The sequence below is a fragment of the Dinoponera quadriceps genome, unplaced genomic scaffold, assembly GCF_001313825.1.
Source record: "Dinoponera quadriceps isolate SergipeBrazil2010 unplaced genomic scaffold, ASM131382v1 scaffold555, whole genome shotgun sequence".
Classification (NCBI taxonomy): Eukaryota; Metazoa; Arthropoda; class Insecta; order Hymenoptera; family Formicidae; genus Dinoponera; species Dinoponera quadriceps.
The window spans coordinates 663,416-686,009 of NW_014554717.1; the positions used below are offsets into that span (position 1 = coordinate 663,416).

At 48.6% G+C, this 22,594-nt stretch overlaps 1 protein-coding gene across 12 annotated transcripts in view; it reads left to right on the forward strand.

Moving 5' to 3' along the window:
- LOC106741127 overlaps positions 1-22,594 on the forward strand; it is a 197,703-nt gene that overhangs the window by 61,717 nt on the left and 113,392 nt on the right. The gene's annotated exons all lie outside the window — the stretch shown is intronic.

Consider the following 22,594-nt stretch of genomic DNA (forward strand, 5'->3'; position numbering starts at 1 on the left):
CCCCCCGGAACGGATCCGTGCGCGTTTGTCGTCCCGAGGTACGTGTCTCTCCAGACGCGTTCGCACGCATGGACGGACCGCGAAGCTCCCGCCCGAGGTTGGCGTTGGTATCCACTTGATTGACGACGTTGCGTTGCGGGAATGGAGGCCGCGGTAAGCGCCGATATCGGCCTGATATCATAACCCGAGACTCCCCGCAGCGCGTCCCCCAGACGCGAGACACGTGTCTGTCGTTCATTGTTCAGTAACGTCATCTGAAATCGCAATTAACTCGACCTATCATCTCTCCTCTTTCCTTCCTCCTCGTTCTCTTGTCGGACGTCTCTCGGGACGTTTCTCGAGTCTGGAAGTCGTCTACCCGTCGCGAATCCGACGATATTCACCGATGTTTCGACCGTGTTTCGTTATTTCGCCGGACACCGTCTGTCGCCTGTCGTCGCGTTCTCGTCAACGAGAGAGAGAGAGAGAGAGAGAGAGAGGACGAAATAAACGAGATAACATTTTTGCGTCGTCGTCGTCGTCTCGTCCTCGCGTGAAAGTAGACTTCTTCCAGCGCGCTGAATACAAGCATCGGCGACACGGCGCTCGGAAAAAAAAGGGAGTCCCGGTGGAGTTAGCGCGCTTAATTGAAATCAAGCCCGCGCGTCGCGACGGAGGGTCCTTTGCGCATAAGTAGACGCACAGAGCGGGCGCGAAGGAAGGGACGGAGGGGGAAATCCTTTCTTCCATTCGGGGGATGAAGAAGACGCGCACAACGCGGTTTTCCTCGCCGGAGAGTTCGAATGTCGGGCTTACGGATGAGAATGGGTGCAGCGGTTGAGAAATATTGTTTAGACCGGTGCTCGGGATTATTTGTATAAACGACTTTTAAGGGCGACGCCTTCCCGCCGCTCCACCTCGCCCGGCGTCCCCAGCAACGATAGAGCCGTGACGCGCAGCCTCACCCGGAGAAAACAAGTTTTGCTACAACAGCAAATTGTTCGTTGATATAGTGACAGCGAGAAAAAAATGTGTTACGTGGAGAAAATAATTCTGCTATTGTAGCAACTCGTCGTTGCGACGAGCAATAAAATTTAATTGGCACAACCAAATTATCTTGCCCGTCCATATATGTCCAGCAAATAGCAATTAATACTCTTAACAAGTTTCCCTGTTGTCCGAACAAATTTGTTTCGCTCTCACTATAGGCGCTTCGTGATACCTGAAAGATTCCGGTCGAAACAACAACTTACATATAATATTTTTATACGATGCACTGAGAAAAATATCCGATCATCAATATCTGATCGGATAATCCAATTAAAACGTAACAAACGGATACATCCAGTGTAATGTCCAGTCATTCCGTCTTAATTATTCATCTTCATCCGATCATTGTAACGCTTTTAACCGATGAAAGTTACAACGGATATACAAAGGGTGATTAATTTTCCGATTAGGTTCCATCGGTAACTTCATCGGATAAAGGCACCCATCGCTTGATCGGGCAAATAAAAATAACAATCGGATATATCATTTAATCGGTTTATCTAGTGGATATTTTTCTGCGGCAATACAGATTTATTTATTATTATGTCGAGCTTATTAATATTATTATTATTATTATTAATATCACAACAGTTGACATCCCCAACAGGCTATAGAATAATCAACAGTCCTAAGGCTGGGCGCCGCAATTGTCAGTTGCGTGGCCCACCAAGCGAGCTGGAACGTCAAAAAGGCGTAAAAAGCTCATGAAAATCGCCTCGTTTATGCTAATAATTCCGAGCATTGGTTTAGACTCGATTCGCGTCGACACGTACGCGAGAGCGGTGTTCAGGTCTGAGTGAGAAAGTCGAAATACGAAAGATTCAACGCAGACGGTGCAGTTGGTGCGGTATCCAACGTTGACGGCGCGTCGACGGAGTCACTTTTCTTTGAGGGCACGGTTTTCCCTCTCGTCGCTAAGCAGCGCCGAACGTCTTATTTATTCATGCACGCTGCAAACGGCTTACGGTTATCAAGGGGGGGGGGGAATCGGCACGGAAAATAATTTAAGAACGAGTAATCCCAAAGCTGGATTTTCCGCGGCTTTGCATACCCCGGGGATCATTAAAATGCAGTTTCCTCGTTTAATTGGTTATTTACATTTTATAGCGTGTTCCTTTCCGCTTCTCCTCCCTCCCCATCGTCTCCCCCAACCGCTCGGTTTCCTCTTGACCGACGACCGAGAGCGACTTTTCGTGCGTCACGTATTGCGTAACAAATAGGACGCGAGAAAATGCTAACGGCCGGTATATCGTTTAACGATATATATATACGTTTAACGATTTGCAATTCACCGGCGTGGCGAGAGTCTATTAAGTGAAATTGGGGGGGGGAGAGATTTTGAAAAGTCAGTTGTACTTACACCTTTCCTGTTTATTTTCCGAGCCGCACGCCGTTCTCACTCGTAACCCGCGTAAACTCTTTAGCGGCGGGCGGAAGAAAGGATGGCGGGTCCTTTTCTCGTCCTTCTCCTCGCGTATCCTCTCTCTCTCTCTCTCTCTCTCTCTCTCTCTCTTTCCTTCCCCCTTTCTTCTTTCTTTCGCTCGTTCGCGCCCGAGTTTCGTTTCCACGCTGCTCTTTTTCGCCGCGTTTCCGCAAGCCGGTAATATCGACGATATATTAAAGTCGAGCCGTATTGTGTCGAATATACACCAGCCGGAGGTGGAACGATCAATCGAACCCGGTCAGACGCGAAGGGCTCTCGGAACGGATATACCTGTCTCAAATGCCGCGGGAAAACGGACGATCCTTTCACGCGATGATGCGTCCTGACACCCACATCCTCGTAAATATTTTCAATCGTGTTTCCGATCGCCATGACGTTCGCGAGATTTGATCGCAGTCCTCGCGAACGAATCGCTCAGTGCGCGCCCGCGCGCGCTCGCTCTCTCGCTCGCCTTTCTCGTCCTACAATAACCGTCGATCCTCGTCTTCGGAATCGCGTACTTCCGGCGAGACGTGTGCGCATTTCACTGGGAATTTCATATCGATCAAGCGGAGATGCACACCACACGATACGGTATCAAACGATATTGTTGCGCGGTGTCACTCAGCGTCGGTCGTCCGAGACGCCTTTTTTCCCCTTTCTTTTTGCTCCCTCGAAGAGAGCGTAACGCTTAAGAGATATCATATGCGCTTTATCTCTCGCGCGAGGCGAACGAAAAGAGCGAATTTCGAAAGCGTGCGCTGTCGGCGAAACGTCTGTCTGCGAGGCCGCGATGTGTTAAAGACGACGGCGCGCACAGCCCGTGAGTCACGTGTAACTCCGCGTCGTCTGATTTACATTCTCACTTCGCCCGCAACCGTCGTTCCCCGTACCGGCGATGTGCAAGCGTACGTAGAAAGCGGCGGCGCGCTGTTTGCACGCGTGAACCGGCATGTAAAGTACGAAAGCAAGCAAAACTCGCTGCGCATCCCTTCGCCGCGGCCTGCCCGCCGCGCGTAGTCTTCCAAAGCGTAGGTCTGTTGTGTTTAACTGTACCTTCCGCCTTCCGCTCTTCTCCTTTCCCGCTTGCCGCTTCAGAGGATGAGCATATTCTTCACGTGCTCTGCGGGTAGACAGAAGCGTCAAAGTTTGCGGAGGCGGAGGATCGGCCCACCGGTCGCTCGTCCGGCAGAGGGAAATGCGCTTGGAAATCCTATTCGACGGGTAGAGTAGCATTTCATTGAGCAATCAAGATAGAGGTTTCTATATTACGATTGGTTAATAAACACTACTCTACCTGTCGTGCAGGATTTCTAAACGCATCCAGAGAGAATCAAGGGAAAGTGAAGCGGAAAGTGTTTTTTACTCTGATTGGTTCAGCCATTTTCAGGTCGACTTCCCTAAATGTACATATGTATGTACTATGTTTAAGGTCCATTTCACACTGAGAATATTTCGAAGCATAGACCAATCTTATTCTTTTCTTAACCCTTTGGCCGCATTATGGCTCAGACAGACCTGGTGAATTGTGTCTCAAGACTGTATAGCGAAGAGAAGTGCGTGATCAATGAGTTCCTCGAGAAATCGTTAAAGAGTCGCGATGCATGATCAAACGTTAAAGTAGAAAAGTTGCGCTTTATTCGAGAATTTTGTCAACCTCTTTCTCTCCACAGTTTTTCAGATATGGAATTTAGAAAATCGCACGGGATTAACATAAGCCCGTTTGTGGTGCAGGCGATTTTTCAAACTAAAATTCTCCGAACCAAAGTTTGGATTCCCTGAATAAAACCTTTCTCTTTTCGTCTCAGAGAACCAAACTTTGGCTCTCACAATCAGAAAACTTGTTTACCCATATCGAATCAAGCATTTTGTTTGGATCAACTAAATGAGTCTCTCGGTGCATCTGCACTCAACATTGACTCGGAAAAATCATATCAGTTCGTCACACTATTTTTCAAAACTCTCTCGCGAACGTATTTAAATCCGTACGGGGTCGGATTTTACAATTAAGGCCCGAAAAATGTGTAATAAATGAAAATATACGGATTCGTGCTGCACTGCAGATCGTACACTCGCGACACGCTCGTTACCGGAAAATTACTTGAAAATAGCGGACTTCCGACGAATCCGCTCCGCTCTCCCTTGATTTTCTCTGTCGTTCGGTATATTTAGTTGATATCGAAATATACTCGGCTATCGGTCAGAGGAAGAGACGGGAACTTATCGAGCCGGGGGATGAGCTCTCTTCGGCTTATCGTGGAGAAACGCGGCCATTCGTCTGGATCGCGCCGTGATCCACGAGCGTAACTTTGCACGCGCGCTCCGCATACACCCGGCGATCGTATTCCCGGCACCGCTTTCATATGTATACATTCCATATCTGCGCGCGGACGGAGGAGTAAGGACTTTTTCTCGAGTTAAGTGCATCGAGCCCTCCCTGCCGCCTCTCGCTTATCGTTCTCCCGCCGGAGGTCGACGTCTTAATGCCGCGAAGTAGCGCGAGGGACGATTCCACGCGAGACAATGTCTCACCGGCATAATTGATAACGTCTACTAAAGGCCTATATATAAAATAATCCAGCCGCATTCTTTCCCCATCAGAGACCCTGTGAGAGGGATTCCGGTGTCGATGTAAGTCGTAACACACCTCGTGGGGCCCCGTATTCACTATGTACGGTTATATTTCCCCCATGATCGCACGTCCACCCTTCGAGTTCTCGCCGGTATCTCGCGATATCGTTCCGGTCCCGCTCTCGGGGAATAAGCGGGCGATGAAAATCTCACGAGTCGAATATGGCCGAGATTGTCAAAGGGTACGCAAGCCTCCTGCCACTTACCCGGCAACATTGTGATCCTCGCGGGAGTGGGACGCAAGATTGGCTCGGATGGCGGGCGCGTGAAAGTCGATAGATTCGAGTATAGGACGCACCCTCCCGCCAGCATAGTGTAGTGCAACTCAATCCTGGTTGGGGGAGAGGTAAACGCGCGTTCGTGTGCAACGTCTCGCCGACGGGGCGAGGGGGGTTGGTACGAGGGAAAGAGAGAACGCGAAAGAGAAGCGGGCGAGCGGAAAGAGACGGGGAAGAAATAAGCAGGAATATTCTATGACGGGGTTTATTCGCCATTTTATGCATTCGCGACGCGCACTTTTATGCATTCACTTTTACGGGCTGGAAAGCGACTTCTTACTCGCTTACAGGAGCATGGGTGCGCGCTATCGTCCGACGAAATAGGCGACGGGGCGCAGGGCGAAAAGTGGCGGAAGGTGGCTCGATGTAAACTTACCTTCGGTCTTTTATTTCCCATTCGTCCGGCAGTATCCATCACTCGTCGAAAGTGGGTCACGAGTCGGCACGAACGACCGGTCATCGACGATCGGCCATGTGTAAATTGTGTGTTCTCTGAACAAGCGATATAGAAATGGGTTTCTTAACACACTGCCAACTGCTCAGATTTCCCTGTTTCATGATAGATCGCCGACTGACGGATTAACCTGGACTCTCGAAGATTCCAGAGAAATATTGTCAGTTTTAGAGAAGGTCGGGGCTAAATACCCCATATTTTAGAATGTCGAAGTTACCACTTCCCAGGCAACTAATTGTTGTGATTGATTATACAAACATGATAGAGGCAGTTTTTTTTCTATATATGTGGTGTCCACTGCGATCCTGTTAATCGTATATTTTGTTTTGTAATAACCAAAGTACAAACACGTAGCAATGTGGTCATTTTGCCCTTGTACCGAGTTCAGTTGCCCAGCACAGGGTAGGAAGGTCGCATATAAAATTATGACACACTGTTTGCTCGATAGTACTGCCACTAAAACTAGACGCTATGCTAAGCCACGGTTAGCCTTAAATATGGACCAACCTTATCCTGATCGTCCATATGCTCAATTTCAATCATTTTATGAATAAAAATTACATTTAGTATCCGAAACAGAATAAATCATATACTTGCGACTAAACTTTATTCTAGCTAGTAGCTTAATTTTATTCACTCACGATAAAGAATATTAATAAAAAATTTTGAGTCTCGAAAATTTACTTTGCTACTATTAAATCAGTTTTTTCTCTTTTTCATAATTGTAATATTATCCCGATTTTAGTGACATTTAGGGAAAGGTATCTGTGTTACAAGAGGATCATTTCGCGATTTTGTATTCACTGTTTCTCTCAAGATACATACTAAACGAAAACACATGAGCAACATACTTCTGAGGCCATATAATCCCGGTCTCGCTTACTTTTAGATTTCTCATTCCATCGATTTCTATGTCACAAAAATTGTAAAAGCTTCGACTGATATGCTACCGATAGATAATGCTGCTGCGCACAGTGTGCTCACAATGTAAATGGTTTGCAATGTCTGGCGAGGCGAAACTCGCGCGGTGTGGCAATGTCGTAATCAAAGTAAAAATATCAATGCCTAAACACCTAACTCTGGACATTCTTATTGTTTTGCTCTTTAAATACGAATATTCAAACTTTCAACATAGAATATACATATGTATATTGAGTATATACAAATATTTTATGTTTAAAGATTAAACATTCTTTTTTAAAAACCAAAACAACAAGAATATCCACAATTAGGTAGTTAGGTACGTGTCCAAGTACTGATCCTTTTATCTTATTATACGGTTATACACCTAGTGATTTTTTTGCTCCGCGAGAAAGTTGAATTCCCTAACTATATCCTTAATTAGATCTCTCACTGAATGTACTCTACGCAAGGATCACCTGCTTCTTGCGACGGCTTTCCGACTCCGAGCTGGAAGAATCCTCCCCGTTTATTCGCGATTTCTCATTAAATACGAATAAAGAGTACCGAGAGACAAGAGAACTTTATTAAATGCGAGATTGGGCCATCGGTCGGATGACCGGGCAAATAATAAAATGAATCGATCGCCCTTGGTCCAGACCAAAGGAGCGCTGAGGGACGTAACGAGGGAAGGAAAAATCACGAAATATTCGGTATCTAATCGATCAGGTTGCTCCAATAACGTGGGTGCGAGCCGGGCTCGCAGCATGGTCATTAAAAGCCAACCCCTCGACTGATTGTTCGCTGAAATTTATTGCTTCGCATGGCGCGTACTGAATTCGAAATTTCGCCGAGGGGTTTCACGTGCGAGAAAGAGAGAAAGAGGGAAGGGGACGAGAGAGAGAGAGAGAGAGAGAGAGAGAGAGAGAGATGCGTAAAAACGTAGCGTTCCTTAGCCTGTACTTCATAAATTACAGTGTACTCTGAGGAAGATGCCACTTACGGCAAGGTCAGCGTAATCGCTATCACTTTCAAGAAAAGTCATTATCTTCGTAGACTGTGGGGAAAAGTAAATCGCTCTGAGACAATGGGAGCGGTTTTTAGTTGATGAGGGTGTTGGCTCATTACGAGTGAGTAATTCCGTTCTCACGGTCAACAGGAAGGCCGAGTTCGACGCAACGTCTTCATTGTTCTCTTTGAGGCGAGGTAAGGTTACTTTTACTAGTCGCACGCGAGATCCGAATGCGCACCATGTGCGAAGCGTCACGTGTGTGTGTGTGTGTGTGTGTGTGTGTGTGTGTGTGTGTGTGTGTGTGTGGGCACGTTGACATAGATTGTGACCGCTTCCGGTATCGATGTACGGCTTCTTCCTGCCGTCTCCGTGTTCTCGTTTACCTTCGTCTTTGTTTTCTCGTGTCGCGAGGTTTTAAATGAAAACCCACGAGTACCTCGTCGAGTTGGTGTTCTTTGCGCTACACTGACATCGAAGTGCGGATTTGTAGGTTGAAAAAAAAATTCGTTGAGGGACGCATTGTTGCATTTATAATTTCGTTGCCGTTTTCATCATCGTATATACGTGCAATACAAAGCAAGAGAGAGAGAGAGAGAGAGAGAGGGGGGAGATTACGCGTTTGTTTGTTACTTGTTGACGTACGAGTAGTCAATATGAAATTTATTGCTCGATCACTAAAATCATCTCCGTAACCAATTTATTCGATTCAATAAATGGAATTACATACATACATTTAAACAACAGACACCGAATTATTTTCATGCGATATAGCTATATGTTTGCGAAGCATAAAAAAAAGGACCGAAAGTCGGTATCGACGTATGGGCGATATTTAAATTGGTATCATTGCTATTCGACGTCGTTCGGAAACGTGGATTGCAATGGCCGGATGCGCCCACAGCCGTCCGATTAAAATCGCATAAGGCGCCGATTACACGATCGTGTTTTTAGCCTGCAGCGCTCGTTACGGTTCCGACGGTCGTTTGAACGGAAGTATAAAGAGAGCGTCGGGGAATAGTATTCTCTTCCCGCTGATTTTCACGTTCCTGCCGGCGCAGTCCCGATGTGAGAAACTGCGGGAAAAGAGAAAAGGAGCAAATAAGAGATGATGGGGAACAGGAGGAGGATGAGAGAAATAGGGGGGGGGGGNCGAAGAGTAGGTGCGCCGAGCGGCAGGATGGATGGATGGAGGAAAAAGAGGAAGTAACACGTGCAGAACAACCGACGAAAAGAGAGAGAGAGAGAGAGAGAGAGAGAGTGAGTTCGCGATTCTCGCACGTTACTGCGGACGCACCGATTCGAGTCCGGTCGACTGATTCTCTCTGCTCGTCGTATCACGGCAGAGCCGAGGAAATTTCCTATCGCAACGGATGCGGGGAAATGACGTGGAAAATCGGAGGGAATGCCCCGTCGGCCCGTTGCAACACTTTTTTCCCTCCTTCAACCCGGTCTCGTTCTTGCCCCCCGGTCTCTTTCTCTGTCTCTCTTCCCCTCTCTATCTCCGCGTCTTCTCTTCCTCTCGCGGTCTTCCTCCCGGCGCTCTTTTTCTCCTCGTACTCCTCGTTCGCTCCGGCCCCTTTTCTTCCGACGATTTTTATTTTCATCCTCGTGACCCGCACTCGTTAACGATGAAAATTGCTCGCCTCTTCGCGATCGACCATTATCCCAACTGGTCACCGTCACGGACGCATTCGCGAGAGTGCACCGGTAAAGCAACTCGCTTCTCCCCCTCTCTCTCTCTCTCTCTCTTTTTCTTTCTCTCCCTCGGTCCATTTCTTCTTACCTTTCGCGCAGTTAAAGTCCCGTCATAGCGTTATTTTTATTGCGACGGAGTAAGAGAGAGGAAATAATGCGCAAAAATTGGCGGCGACATTAAACATTGCTGTACCTATCGTCTCCACGGAGGTTTATACACATAGACGGTCGATTTAAGCCGTGACGGGAAGGAGAGAACGTGACGTTTTTGACATTATGCGCGGCGACAATAATATTAATAGCCTGTTGATTCAATAACCAGGTTTACTTAAAGTCGTTGTTTATTTAAAGTCGCCGCTTCGCAATCGCGGCGAGTTGCAGCCGCCCGAGGATGCTGCAAACCGAGAAAGAGAAATAGTCTTGGCGGCAAAATCGGGTCGGGGGCGTACGAGAAGATTTCGAGGAAGAAACAAATGGCACCTTCGTGGCTCAATCTATCGGCTCATTTGAATAAGTCGAACGTCGGATGCGTTCTTGCCGTCGCTTCTTTCTCTCTCCCTCCCGCTCTTTCCTCCGCCGGCTTTCCGCGCAGTCTCCTTCTCTCGCCGCACGTTCGCCATCTTCATCGCCTGCGGAGCCTCTATTCATTCCCTTGTCCCCACGAGGGCTGCTTTCGCCTTCGTTCCCCGTGCCGCCGACATCTTTGCACAGTACCTTAAACGTCTCCTGATGGAAATCGCTATTATGCCGTCGGCTTTTTCCACTCTCCCCCTCCCGCCGCGAGTCAATTCTTCCGAAAGGCTTGATTCTCGCGGCCCTCCACCTCGTTTTCATTGGTCGCCAGCGCACCCCGTCGGCATCACCTCCCCCCTTCCCCGCCGGGGGGGGGGATGTAAAGCATACTGTGATAGGCATCTCGATAGTGATTAAAATATGCAAGTCGGGTGTAACGTCCGTATAACACGCCTTGTTTTCGTGCGCTCCATAGTCGCGTGTTCGGTTTCAACGACAACGGCTGGCTCGTTGAAAAATAATAAGCACGTTTATTCCCCACTCCCCTTCGGATTAAGATAAGGCGATGACTACGTTCTACGCGGACCACAATGTCGTCTGTAAACGCGAACGAGAGAAGTCGGATCTCCTCACCGTGGGCAGCCTCTGTATCGATAATTTTTCTAGCGTTTTATAGCCGTGCGCGATAGGTTTGAGTGCTTTTCGGTTCGTTAATCCTTTTCCGTTTTACATGAAAACGCGCACTCGCGCGCGCGTTTCCCCGTCCTCTTCCTTTATTGCCCGTTTTACGCGCGCGTGATTTTACGGTGGGAGCAGCTTCGGCCGGGTACGAGATTTAGGAAACGGATTTTGGATGACGGCGAGGCGGAGGCGGAAGTAATGCCGAAGAGGGCGGTCGGAAGCTTTTCGAAAGTTTCCATCGAGATTTTGTGTCGACTTCCTCGCGGAACGTTCGCAGCCCCCACGATGGGATCTCTCTCGCGCGCGCAGAAAACACGTGGCTGCATCGAGTTTTCCCCGTCGGGAATAGAATTCTTCGCGGATCCCCGATATATCACATCCTGAAGTTTCGAGAAGTTCGAAATGCTTCACGAGGGAATTCCGCGAAATCGGAGAAATCATGTATTGCGATGAGAGAGGCGCGAGCGCGCTTTCGTCGCCCGAAATGCACGGTCGGCGGGTAAAGCCTGTTACATCGCCGACGATGGTTTCACGCTTAATGAACGTTCATTGTGGCGGATAAAAAAATGATATCTTCCGACAATGGAAGTAAAAATTAACGCAAAATACATTCAACTATTGACAAAATTCGACAAATACGCAGCATTGTTTCCTTCGACAAAGCGTCCCTCGAGCGCGCATTCGCTGCAGTAACGAGCGTGAAGTTATCGTTGACGATGTGTGCCTATAATCTTTGTTGAGGAGATACAATTTTTTCGAACAATGAAAGTGAAAGAGTGAAAGTGTAAAAGAACGAACAATCAGCAATGATCAATAATTTCATACGAAAAGGCGCACGTGATGTTCCTCGATAAAATACAAAGCACAGCGTCCATCGAGCGCGCGCACTCGCTGAAATAACGAGTGTCATCGTTGACAATGTATCCCGTAATCGTTATCGAAAAGATGAAATTTTCGAACAATGAGAGTGAAAAAAAGAAGATAACGTAAAATACATTCAGCTATTGTCAAAAATATGATACGTAGGAAAGATACGTAGCGTGGTGTTCCTCGTGAAAATACAAAACACAATAACCCCCCGAGCGTGCACTCGCTGAAGTAACGAGTGTTAACGATGCTGTCCTATTATTTTTGTTGAAAAGTTTTTTCTTGAAAAGATGAAATCTTCCCGTACAATGAAAATAAAAGAGAGAACGCAAGACGTATATAAATGCAGTTCTTGCGAAAAATCTGACGCGAAGGTACCCACACGTGACGTTTCCCGACAAAGTACAAAGCACAATGCGTGTTCCCGAAGCGTGTGCTCGCTGCGGTAACGAGCGGACGCCTTGCGCTCGCGGCCAGGGAGTGCATTAAGAACATCCACTTCGGAAGCTCGACCGCGGCGCCGCCGATATGTATGCAGCGAATAACGATAAAGCACTCCCGAGTGTCTCCGGTGGATTTCCCGGCGAAGCCGTTCGCCGCGCGGCTCGCCGTCGCGCGTCCGTTCGCCCGTGTCGGAAAATAAGTATCCCGCTCGTATTACCCGGGAGGGATCCTTCGGGAATTGTAAAACGGAAGGCGGCCGCGATAATTCTGTAGGTGTCGAGAGAGGATTCTGCGAGCTCGCGGGGAAATGGCACCTTGGCCGAGTGCCCGCGTGTATCTCCGGGACGGCGCGACGGAGTCGCGAAAGAAAATAACCGGACGCGTTCGCGTGCGTGGGCTGTCACACGCGCACACCTAAGCCCCTCGATTGTCCGAAAAATGTACGCGGTATGTATGTTCCCGGCCATCTTTCGCGCCCTCCTTCAACGACAGGCACTGATGACGGATGAGCCGAGAGGAAGATCGCGTCGTAAGGAACGTCGAGGTGAGCTCGATCGCGTTACCGTGACAAATAATTAGGATTTACCGCTCGATCGCGCGTAACCAGTTGGTCGCGGACCACCCCTCCGCGTCGCGATTTATCGTGGACGCTCCTGTTTACCCGAGGGTAAACGCGCTATTAAATAGCGGCGGGAATGAGGGATGACACTTTTAGTAGCACTTCGTCTTTCTCGGCTGGTCCGCTCTTTTCCTCTTTCCCTCCCTCTCTCTCTCTCTCTCTATCCATCCATCTTTCTCTCTCTTTCGCCGTTCTTCTCCTCGCGAAACCCCGCTTATGGCCTTCCTACGCGCCGTGACGCGACGACCCCGGGCATTGTTAAGTTTTCCAGCCCTCTGCCCCATTTGCTCGTCAACTCCCGCGGGGGCGGCCAGCGCGGCCCGAATGGTTTCTGCTTTGTCTTCCTCGGCCAAACATGTAGTGTCAGGCGACCCACCCGGCCGCCCGTGTCCCCGGCTTTGCTTTTCTCGCGCTCTAATTGCACCGCTTCAGCTCTCGGTTTATCTCGATGTAACCTGTTTTCAAATTCCGCTCCTCTGCGTATCGCCAACTTAATACCGTCGTCCCGTCGTAGAAATAAGCGTCGGTAGACGCGCCCCGTCAAAGGCACGAGAATGCACGGATTGAGCGCGAAGCGGAAAATCTTCGGAGGGAGTCGGTCTTACACCTCCGGAAAACAATTGCTCGCGGAATAAACGGGACAAATATGTGCAAAACCGGGGGACGGGAATTATCTCGATGGGATCTACCCTGTTAACGCTCCCGCGGCTCCCGAACAATCGCATTACGATGTCAACCTCTTTTTTTAACTTTGGCTTTAACGCCGGGCCTTCGCGGCTAACGATATCAATTGCGTCACGGTGTAATGCGTCGCCGATAATTCTGATTTATCGACCGGCCTTTTCTGTAGTCCCGCATGTAAATTGCGCGACGAACCTCGGCTTTTTTTCGTCCCGCCGCCCGGTCAGCGATACGGCGGCGGCGCGCTCTCAAAAATGACGATTTATTTTAATCAAGACACGCCGGTGAATATTAATTAAGGGAAAAGCGGAAAAATGAGATACTTCCCCGACAGCGATGGTGTTCCAATTTATCCGCGGTTTAATCGGAAAGTGCACGATTTACGTACACTTCCATGAGCGCGTTATTTCATTAGTTCTTCACGTAAAGCGAGCGATACGAAATTTTATGCAGATATTTCTTTCTTTCTTTTTTGCGGGAACGCGTTAACACGAGCGGCAGGGGGAGGGGATCTTCCGATAGCTTCACCACGAGCGAGATAGTCCTGCGATTTCGCATTTCACTTCTGCGAATTCTCTCCATCGCTCGTAACGAAAAAAAAAAAAACAACTCGCAACTCGCGCGATCTCTCCTTTCAACGTTCCACCATTATATCTGGATGAAATTAAGGTCGAAGCGCGCGCAACGTTCTGAAATCGTAATTCACCTTAGCCGGTCGAGACGAAAAAATATCTACTCACGTCAGCCGGCGATTGAAGCCTCGCCATCGATTGGCGCTCAAACTCGACACCCCGCTCTTTGCCTTTCACGTCACGTCGTGCTCTCGGGAGGGATGGAAACAAGAGACGATAGTACTTCTTCTTCTTTCCTCCCCTCGCGTCTTCCCCGTGTGTGTGTGTGTGCACATGTGTGTCCTTCGCAGAGATGGGAGAGGGGAAAGCAGCGCGACATGTATTTTATTTTATAGAAAGCATGGTCAACTGTATGTCACTTCTGTAGCTGGCGAGAGCGGGCGGCGGGAGGGAGGGTTGATGGCTCCGGTACTTGGAAAACGCCAGCACCGACAAGGGGACGGCGTTCCCCTGGGCATCGTTATTCACAACTATTCCCTACTAGTCGGCGGAGGGTGCGAGAATACAGGTTGGCCGGCCCCGAGCTACGACGACTCTGTTCTATTATTCAGCCACCCTCGAAGAGGTCGGGCGAGCTTGTGGTGGATAGACAGAGAGAGAGAGAGAGTGAAAGGGGATAAGAAAGATAGAAAGAGGGAGAGAGAGAGAGAGAGTCTCGTGATTCTTTCGACACTGTCGAGAAAGTGTTTCACAGCTATGTCGCGCGATTCTCGCTACGGTTGTCTCTTGTAGATCTTTCAATCCGCTCGTGGTCGTTCTCGCGCGGCGGCTGCCGCTCTGAAAGAAATTATAGTTATCTTTGGCCTCAACTATACCCTTCTTATGGTCTTAATCATAGAAATAGTAGTAACGATATGTAAAGTTATTACCACTGACATTGTAGCAATACTTACTAGAAAAATGGTTCTCCTCGCTACAATTTTTTCCAAAAATGACACGTGTCATTTTTCACAGTTTTTTCTTTTTTTCGCATTGACAACGGAAATTATAAAACCGAACATTTCGGTCCTCGATTTGGACCGACCATACATTACCAAACTATAATTATTTCGCTACACTGGAAAAAACACTTAAAAATTTATTTGCGGGATATAAGGTTCATCAAGGTTTACAGAAATAAACCTTGTTTCTATGAAGTGAACCTTATTTATCTCCCTGTGAAAGAAACCTTATACCCCACAAATAAATAACCGCCAAGTACTTTTCTCCCATCTGTATGATAATTCTATTTATAAATGTCAAATATTTGTTTCTCGGTGCGGCTGAAGCGATTGAGAAATAATTTTGTTATCATAATAGCAAAAGGCTCGTTGAGCGGCAACGCGACACCATCGTACGCGAGTATCCGCCGTTCGCCTCTCCGTCTCCGCGAAAACGACTCGGCGATGCTATCCTCTAGGATCGCCGTGGCATAATTTATTTACATATTAATACTTCAGTCGATACAGCGCGCGCGTGAAGCGGCCTCGGAAACTTTTTTCCCCGTCGTCGCCGTAAATTTCCCCGTCCTCTCTATCGTAAATCTCGCGCGGAGCGAGAGATCTTTTGTCGTTTGCTCTCTCAGCTTGAGTAACAATGCAGTGACACGTCAATGTCCTTACTCGATAGAGACTCGACCGAGACCGGGCCGAATGCCGAAGACAACAATTTCAAATGTGTCGCGTGTTTTCAGTCACATATTTCAGTCAGCGCGACAGCGAGCACGTAGCGTAAAATGCGTCACGGTCAGTGAGCGCCTCTACGAACGTCGCTGCCGGCGTCGTAGTAGGGTGGTCGGTGGTTAAGGGTAGAAGTGATATATACACGCGGCCATTGCCACTGTACATTCCGTCGGAAGTTACATGGTTTCATGGTGAAATACCGAGGCTCTGAACATTCTTCTCTCTCTTCCCCCCTCCCCCTCTTTCTCTCATTCTCTCCTTCCTCTTCCCTCCTTTCTCTCTTTCTCTTTCAGCATCACGCTACCATTCTTTCCATCACACACCCGTGCCCTTTTATCTCTCTCAGTCTCTCCTTGTCTCTTGTCTATTCTCCCATTCCTCTCTCCCCCCTCACGCGCCCCCTTTGCTTTATATCACTCCATTTCTCCCTCTCGCATCGTCCAGTTTATCTCCATCCTCCTTCACTGTCTCCCGCCCTCGTCCTCCGTCCATCGCGTCCTCCGGTATCGCTCTCTCCTTCAGCTGGACGAGGATAATGTCCGCGTGACCTTTGCCTCTGGCGCGACCCCTTCGTTTTCCAGTGTAGCATCGCGTGACAGGCCATCGCGCCTTCTCCCCTTCTTGTTTCGCAAAGCGAACAAGGCCCGCGTGGACGGAATTTTATGCCGGGCGCGCTCGTAAAAATGTGACGGTGCCGGGGGATGAACCTGGATTATGGAAATGCCCCGTGGCAGTTCCTTTTTTCCACCGCCGCCGCCGGTTTCCGCGCATCGGCCGGCCGACGTTAACGAATCCGCGTCGGAACGTGTTTTCAGCTGATCTGGATTTAGCGTAAAACAGCAGCGGCGCCGCTCGTCTGCTAGTTCGCTCGCCCCGTTAATCGCTCCCTGACACGGTCGCGGCGTTATTCCGAAACATATTCGAGGTGGCGCGGTTACGAAAAGATATCACGTTTTCAGCGCGACTCCGCGAATTTTAACAACGCGGCCGCCCCCACTTAAAACTCTTCGTTCACTATGCATTCGCGTTATTGTCTCGCGAGTTTTTCCTTCGGCTTCTCCTTTCATCCCCCTGAATGATGGATCGAGCGTTGGGTAGGACGGCTCACCGATTTCACGAGAACCGAACGGGGACCGGCCGAACGAACGGAACGAGCGGCTGACTGAAAAGTTACCGTCGCTGGATGTTCCACCGTGCGATTAACGGACCGGGAACATTTTATAGCGGTGCCATTATCGTAAAAATCTATATTAGGCCCGCGGCGGGACGAAGCGGGATTATGAAGGAAGAGGCACCCTGCTAACCGATGCGTTACGCTCCGCTCGTTCTCGTAGCCGCGCGCACGTGGCGCGCAAACCGAAAAGTAGCGAAACGCATGGCGCACGACGCGGCTTCCCATAGAATTTAATCGAATCTTTCCCTTTCTCCCGGACCACTACACTAAAAAGAGACGACGAAAGATGAAAGAGAGAGAGAGAGAGAGAAAACGGAGGGAATATCGGTTGGACCACCGCTCGCGCATCGGCCATTCGGTTTGATCGACGTTAGTTAATTTAGACGAATGGATCGATCGCGCGCCGCGAGAGCCGTGTTCCGCCGTGACAAGATCGCACGAGGGACGTGCGCCGTGAATACAGATTCTGCGAGAGCGCAGCCGAGCAGCAAGCTTTTCTCCGCATTTGCATAACTGAAGTTTCTAGTTCCGTCGGACTAATCAATGTCGCATCTTCAATTCCGCCCCCGTTCGCAGATTCTTTCCCCGTGGCTTTTTTCGAGATTTTTCTCAAATTCCGCCGGGCGAGTGGCTCGTCGAGAGATTTTTACCGCCGTTTCCGAACGGCCGGCCGTCCTCGCCGTCGACGGCGCTGAACGTTGCGGAGAAGCGAGGTTCGGGGTCACCGGGCTAAATATTATCCGTGCAACATTATTATATCCCGAGACACATCCCGTGCGCCACGTATCCGAGGCGTATATAATTTTACGCGTGATATTCCGCCCGTGATAAAACGACCTGTCGCGCGCACACACGCTTGTAAATCCCCGGCTTCTTTATCGCCGAAAGCGGGGGTGATCCGCCGCGGACGGAACGCCGCGCCATTAAACGTAACGGCGCTTTTGTAATAAAGATAATGGAGGACAAACAGGTGAGAGCAGGTGCGGGGGAGGGGGGGGGAGAACTCCCCTCCGTCGAGGCCGTTCTTTCTGCAAGATTAGAGTACGGCAAGGCCGAAACGCGCGGGGCTTGCGAGAAAGACCGGGTTGAGTGACTACGAGAAAGAGAGGGGTGGCGCGCACTCGGCGCACTTGCCGTCGTCTGAGGATGTGCAGTTCGGCATTGTGCGACGCACTAAAAACGTATGGCGGCACTTCGCCCTTCCGGAGCGCGCGGAGTGGATTGCATTCGAGCCACCCCTCGCGCGCCGGGGAGCGCGCAATATCGGATGAGAGGGTGGGTTGCATGCGTGTGTTTCGCGTCGGGTGTCGGTTTTGCCGCAGCTCGAACGTCGTAATTGGAAAACTTCGGGATTATTTCCCGACCTCCGGATGATTTAGCCGGATTAATAAGCGCGGGTGTTATCGTTGTCCCGGGGTTTTCTTTAACACTTTCATATCGCGCGGTATTTTCATCTCACTCCTCCGACGGTCGGGATTTTTTATCGCCTAGGCCCGTCCAGGGTCGGCGACCTGTAACCTGGAATTTATAAGAGTCCCAACTCTGAAAATACGCGCGATCTTTCACGCGCGCGCGCGCGAAAGCTGTATAATGTTAAGCTGAAATATTATACTTTGAATAACAAAATAGTGTGGATTTACGGTCTGCCTTGTAACCGTCGCTTTCCCTCTCTCTCTCTTTCTCTTTCCATCTGTCCACCCTCCTTCTCTTTCTTTCATATTCGCGAATATACGATTGCTCACTGTGTTTATGCAGAAGATAAAGAACGAACTTTTATATCTCTCGGCCGCGAGAGCACCTTACTTACTTTGATAATAAGTAACCCTCTTTCCGCCGGTGTTACTCTCAGCTTACCTCGCGCTTACTCGCATACATTTTATATACGGGACAATTTATTTTTATACATATATATTGACTCCGCAGGAGAGAAAAAGAGAGAAAGAAGGGGAGAAGAGAACTGTCGTACGTTACGTATTATTAATTGCACGAGAAGGTTAACGGTCTTTCGTGAGTTTTATTTATCTGGAAGACGATCGCTGAAGGAGTTTAAATAGTTTACCGGTCGCTATTATTAGTGCAAGATTATGTTGCCTGTGTGAACTTCAGAAGTAAGATAACGTTATCATAAATATAATACAGGCGGCACGTACAAGCCGGCGAGCGAGCGAGATGGAAATATATAGATAGAGAGGGGGAGAGAGAAAGAGAGAGAGAGAGAGGCCCCTTGTGTTATTTCCAAGCGGCTTGCGCGAGCAGCTTTTAGATTTTTTTAACACGCTTACGGCTTTAACGCGCTCGTCGATTCAGCGTTCGACCGTGCCGTTTCCTTACAGTCTAGGTCATCAGGCGTGCTATGACCACAGTCGTTGAATTTGCATATAAGTTGGTTTTCAGGCTTTCCCTCGTAGACGGGCTTGTGCTCCGCGTACATGTAGAGCGATAGCTTACGGAAAATGGCTCGTTTGTACCATCGCCGAACCTTGATGATACCCTCTACGGGTGCATTAATAGAATCATCCGATAAGCGGAACTTCGGTCGTCCTTATCTTATACGCCACGTAGATTTTGTGATACAAGCTTCACACGAATTTTTTGTTCAAAAATATACGGGAAAATTACAGAGGAGTCTTGAAGCGAAGTTACAAGCGCATTTATCTCTCGCGTAGTTACACATATACAAAGTGTTTCGTAACATGGTTATAATTTCAGAAACGAATTCAGGACGCAAAAATAATACAAAAAGTTCCGACAAACATTTGTTCTATCTAACTTTGTTCCCGAGTTACAGACATTTTCGTATTTTAACCATTCTTGTTAGGTTTGTTAAATCGCCAGACTTAAATCCACCGAATTTTTATAGATTTTATAATTTTTATACATGGAATCACTTAAAATCTGTAGTTTACGATACAACAATAGACAACGTTGATATACTTCGCCAGTTTATTGCCAGCGAATCAAAACATTAATCAGAATATTCGAACGTATCAGAAGATCAATGATATGTCGTTTAGACGCTTGTCCTCAAGCCCAAGGTGTAATCATTTCGTGCACTTCCTTGAGAAACGGAAATGTGACGACGCTAGGTCAGTTTGTAACGAGAATTAGTGAAACGCGAAAATGTCTGTAACTCGGCAACAAGGTCAGACAGGACGAATGTTTATACGAACTTTTTGCGTCACTTTTGCGTCGTGAATGAATTCATTCCTGAAATTACGCCCGCATGTTGTGAAACGCTCTGTATAACCAGTAACAATATTCCGAAATTCTTCCTCATCTATAAATTCGTCGAGAGTTTGTTGAAACGTGTGTGTGTTTTGAAACTATTTGCATAAGGGAGCAGCCTCGAGATTCTCCGACGGGCTGAACGCGTTATGATTATTTGTGTTGCTCTTACCGAGCGAGATTGCGTAATATATAAGTGGATTAATTACCGAATTAGCTGCAGGAATTTCGAAGTTACGTTACACTTAAACTCCGCGGCAACTTTAAGCTGGAACCTGCGGTGACGTTGACTCCACCTTAAAGCCCTTCGTAAACTGGTTATCCTTTAGGCGAAATGCATGTTAAGCATTATGATAACAGTGTGGAGTGTGGGGCGAAAACTGTCGTGTGTGCCACAGAGAGGCGTCTTGGTAAATCAGCGTTTCGCCGAGACGGACGTGTGTGTAGAAACGCTCGCGCGATACACATTTTCTACACGCGATTACACGACTGCGATGCGTCGCGAGATTAACGGGCGTGTAATAATTTCTTTTACACGCGACACATTAATTCGCCCTTACGCGAACTATCGACGAGCGGGCGTGACGTAACCGCAATACGGAAACTATCGCGTTCAAAAATTCAATAGCTATTTCTGGCCGCGCGCTATAAGATAAAATCGATATAACGGTGTGGCCTCTGTTGCGCGGAGATGAAAGAAAATAATACCCCGGCGGTACGGCACGGGGAGCAAGATTCTTCTTTATTCACAAATTCCTTTCTCCCCGGAGTGTGTTTGCGAGTACGGAAAGTCCTCGCGACGCGGAGAGTTTAGCGTTCAAGGATGCATGCCAAGTATCGCCAGTCGGCATTAAGCCGCGAATCCCCATCGAGCCAATTGTGTTCTTTCCGCGGCTTGAGGCATGGAAATAACGATCTTGTGGAATCATTCTGCAGCGTACGAATCGCAAGTCTGCTTGCACGCTATTCAATTAGACGCACGACATTGATAACGTGAACCCGGATTAATTACGTCGTCCGATGAGAGACAGGTACGATTTACCTTTTGACTGTGACGGAAGGAGTGCAAAGTACGGCTAATCAGACGTGAAATTTGAAACGAAGAAAGATATACTGTGGGGATTCTAAAGGCGAAGGAAAACCGGCGAGGAAGACAGACCGGCGGGAGATTCGATCTTAAAATTTAAATGCACATCGGACCGATTAAAAATCGACGTCAATCGATCAGAATCATCGGCGATGGCCGTAACCCCGATCGATATCACCTCGAGAGCGATAAAGCCTGAACCGCCGCTACCCTCTCGGAGGCATTCATCCTTCTTCAGTTTTCCATCTAGTAACTCGGGAAAACCGGCACACGCGGGCCGGCAAATCGAAACGATTTGTAATATCGCGAAAGCGGGCCGTTGGCTGGAGGACGATCGTAAAGCTTACGACGTCCATCGCGCTCGAATGGAAGCGGGGGCGTTTCGCGATATCGTAAAGTCCGCCACGGGGAAAGCCAGGAACGTAGAGCTTGGTAGGCGCTTCCATCCCGGCCGCAGGCCGTCCTCCTCGGTTTAAGCCCTCTCTCTCTCTCTCTCTCCCTTTCCCGGTGTTGGAAACGCGGCATTAAAATTCGAATACGATCGTGAAAACGATATAGCGAGGCGATATAACCCCGGCATATCGGCTTGGAATTCGGTGGGTGAGTCATTAAATTCTACCGCGAGGGAGGCTCTCTCGGCCACCTCGTCGCACTCCTTAACGCCGACTGCACCGTCTCCATGTCCGGCGAGGACATCCGCGTTCTAATTCACCTGCACGTACGCGCGCGACCGCCGCTCTCGCACACACGCCCACGCACGCAGATAGGGCGCGCTCGCATGTCCCGTGGGGTATTATCGGGAACCCAGACGTCGATCTGTGCCACCAATCATGATCACCCGACGTGATACCGTGATCGATGGCGTGTCTATTCTCTGCCTACACTGCGCAGAAATCAAGTTCTATCCGCCGATGAAGAACGCGCCGCCGAACCGCGGCTTTTGTGCAACTCGTTCCGCGCGGCAGACGCGATATAGTCGTTTCATCGACCGCGCGTCGATGTTAATGGCCTGCTCGATATCTCCGATAGCTCGATAAGTGACAATGTGTCTCTGTTCGGCGCGCGCCTGCGTTTTCCCCGCTGATCTCTCGCAATGTTCATTTTGTATATTCATCATTCGCGAGTGTATTTATATATTTGGATGCTCGTGTGAAGGAGAGAGAGAGAGAGAGAGAGACCGAGAGTCGAAACGTTGCTTCCATATCAATCCTATACATTCTGCGGAACTTGGAGGACGTTATACCGGCTATATTGTTCTATCTTGACGCAATAAATGTCCTTATTTGATATCGTTTTCTCTACGTTGAATAGTCCGTAAAGAGAGGAGAGAGGGACTTATTATACTTTAGAATTATTATTCATATAATATTCAATTATCTTGATATGTATAAAATAAGTATAAGTGAATGAAAATAATGACATTTTGTTTCTCCGCAATCTTGAGAATCTTCTTCGGTCCCCCGAGTTTGACGAAATTCGCAGGAATGTAGAATCCAGAATTCGGATGTACACGCGTCTAATGTAACCAGAAGTTTCGGAGCAGTCTTCTTGCGCATTCTTCCTCGATGCGAGGAGTAACAGCCGGCTC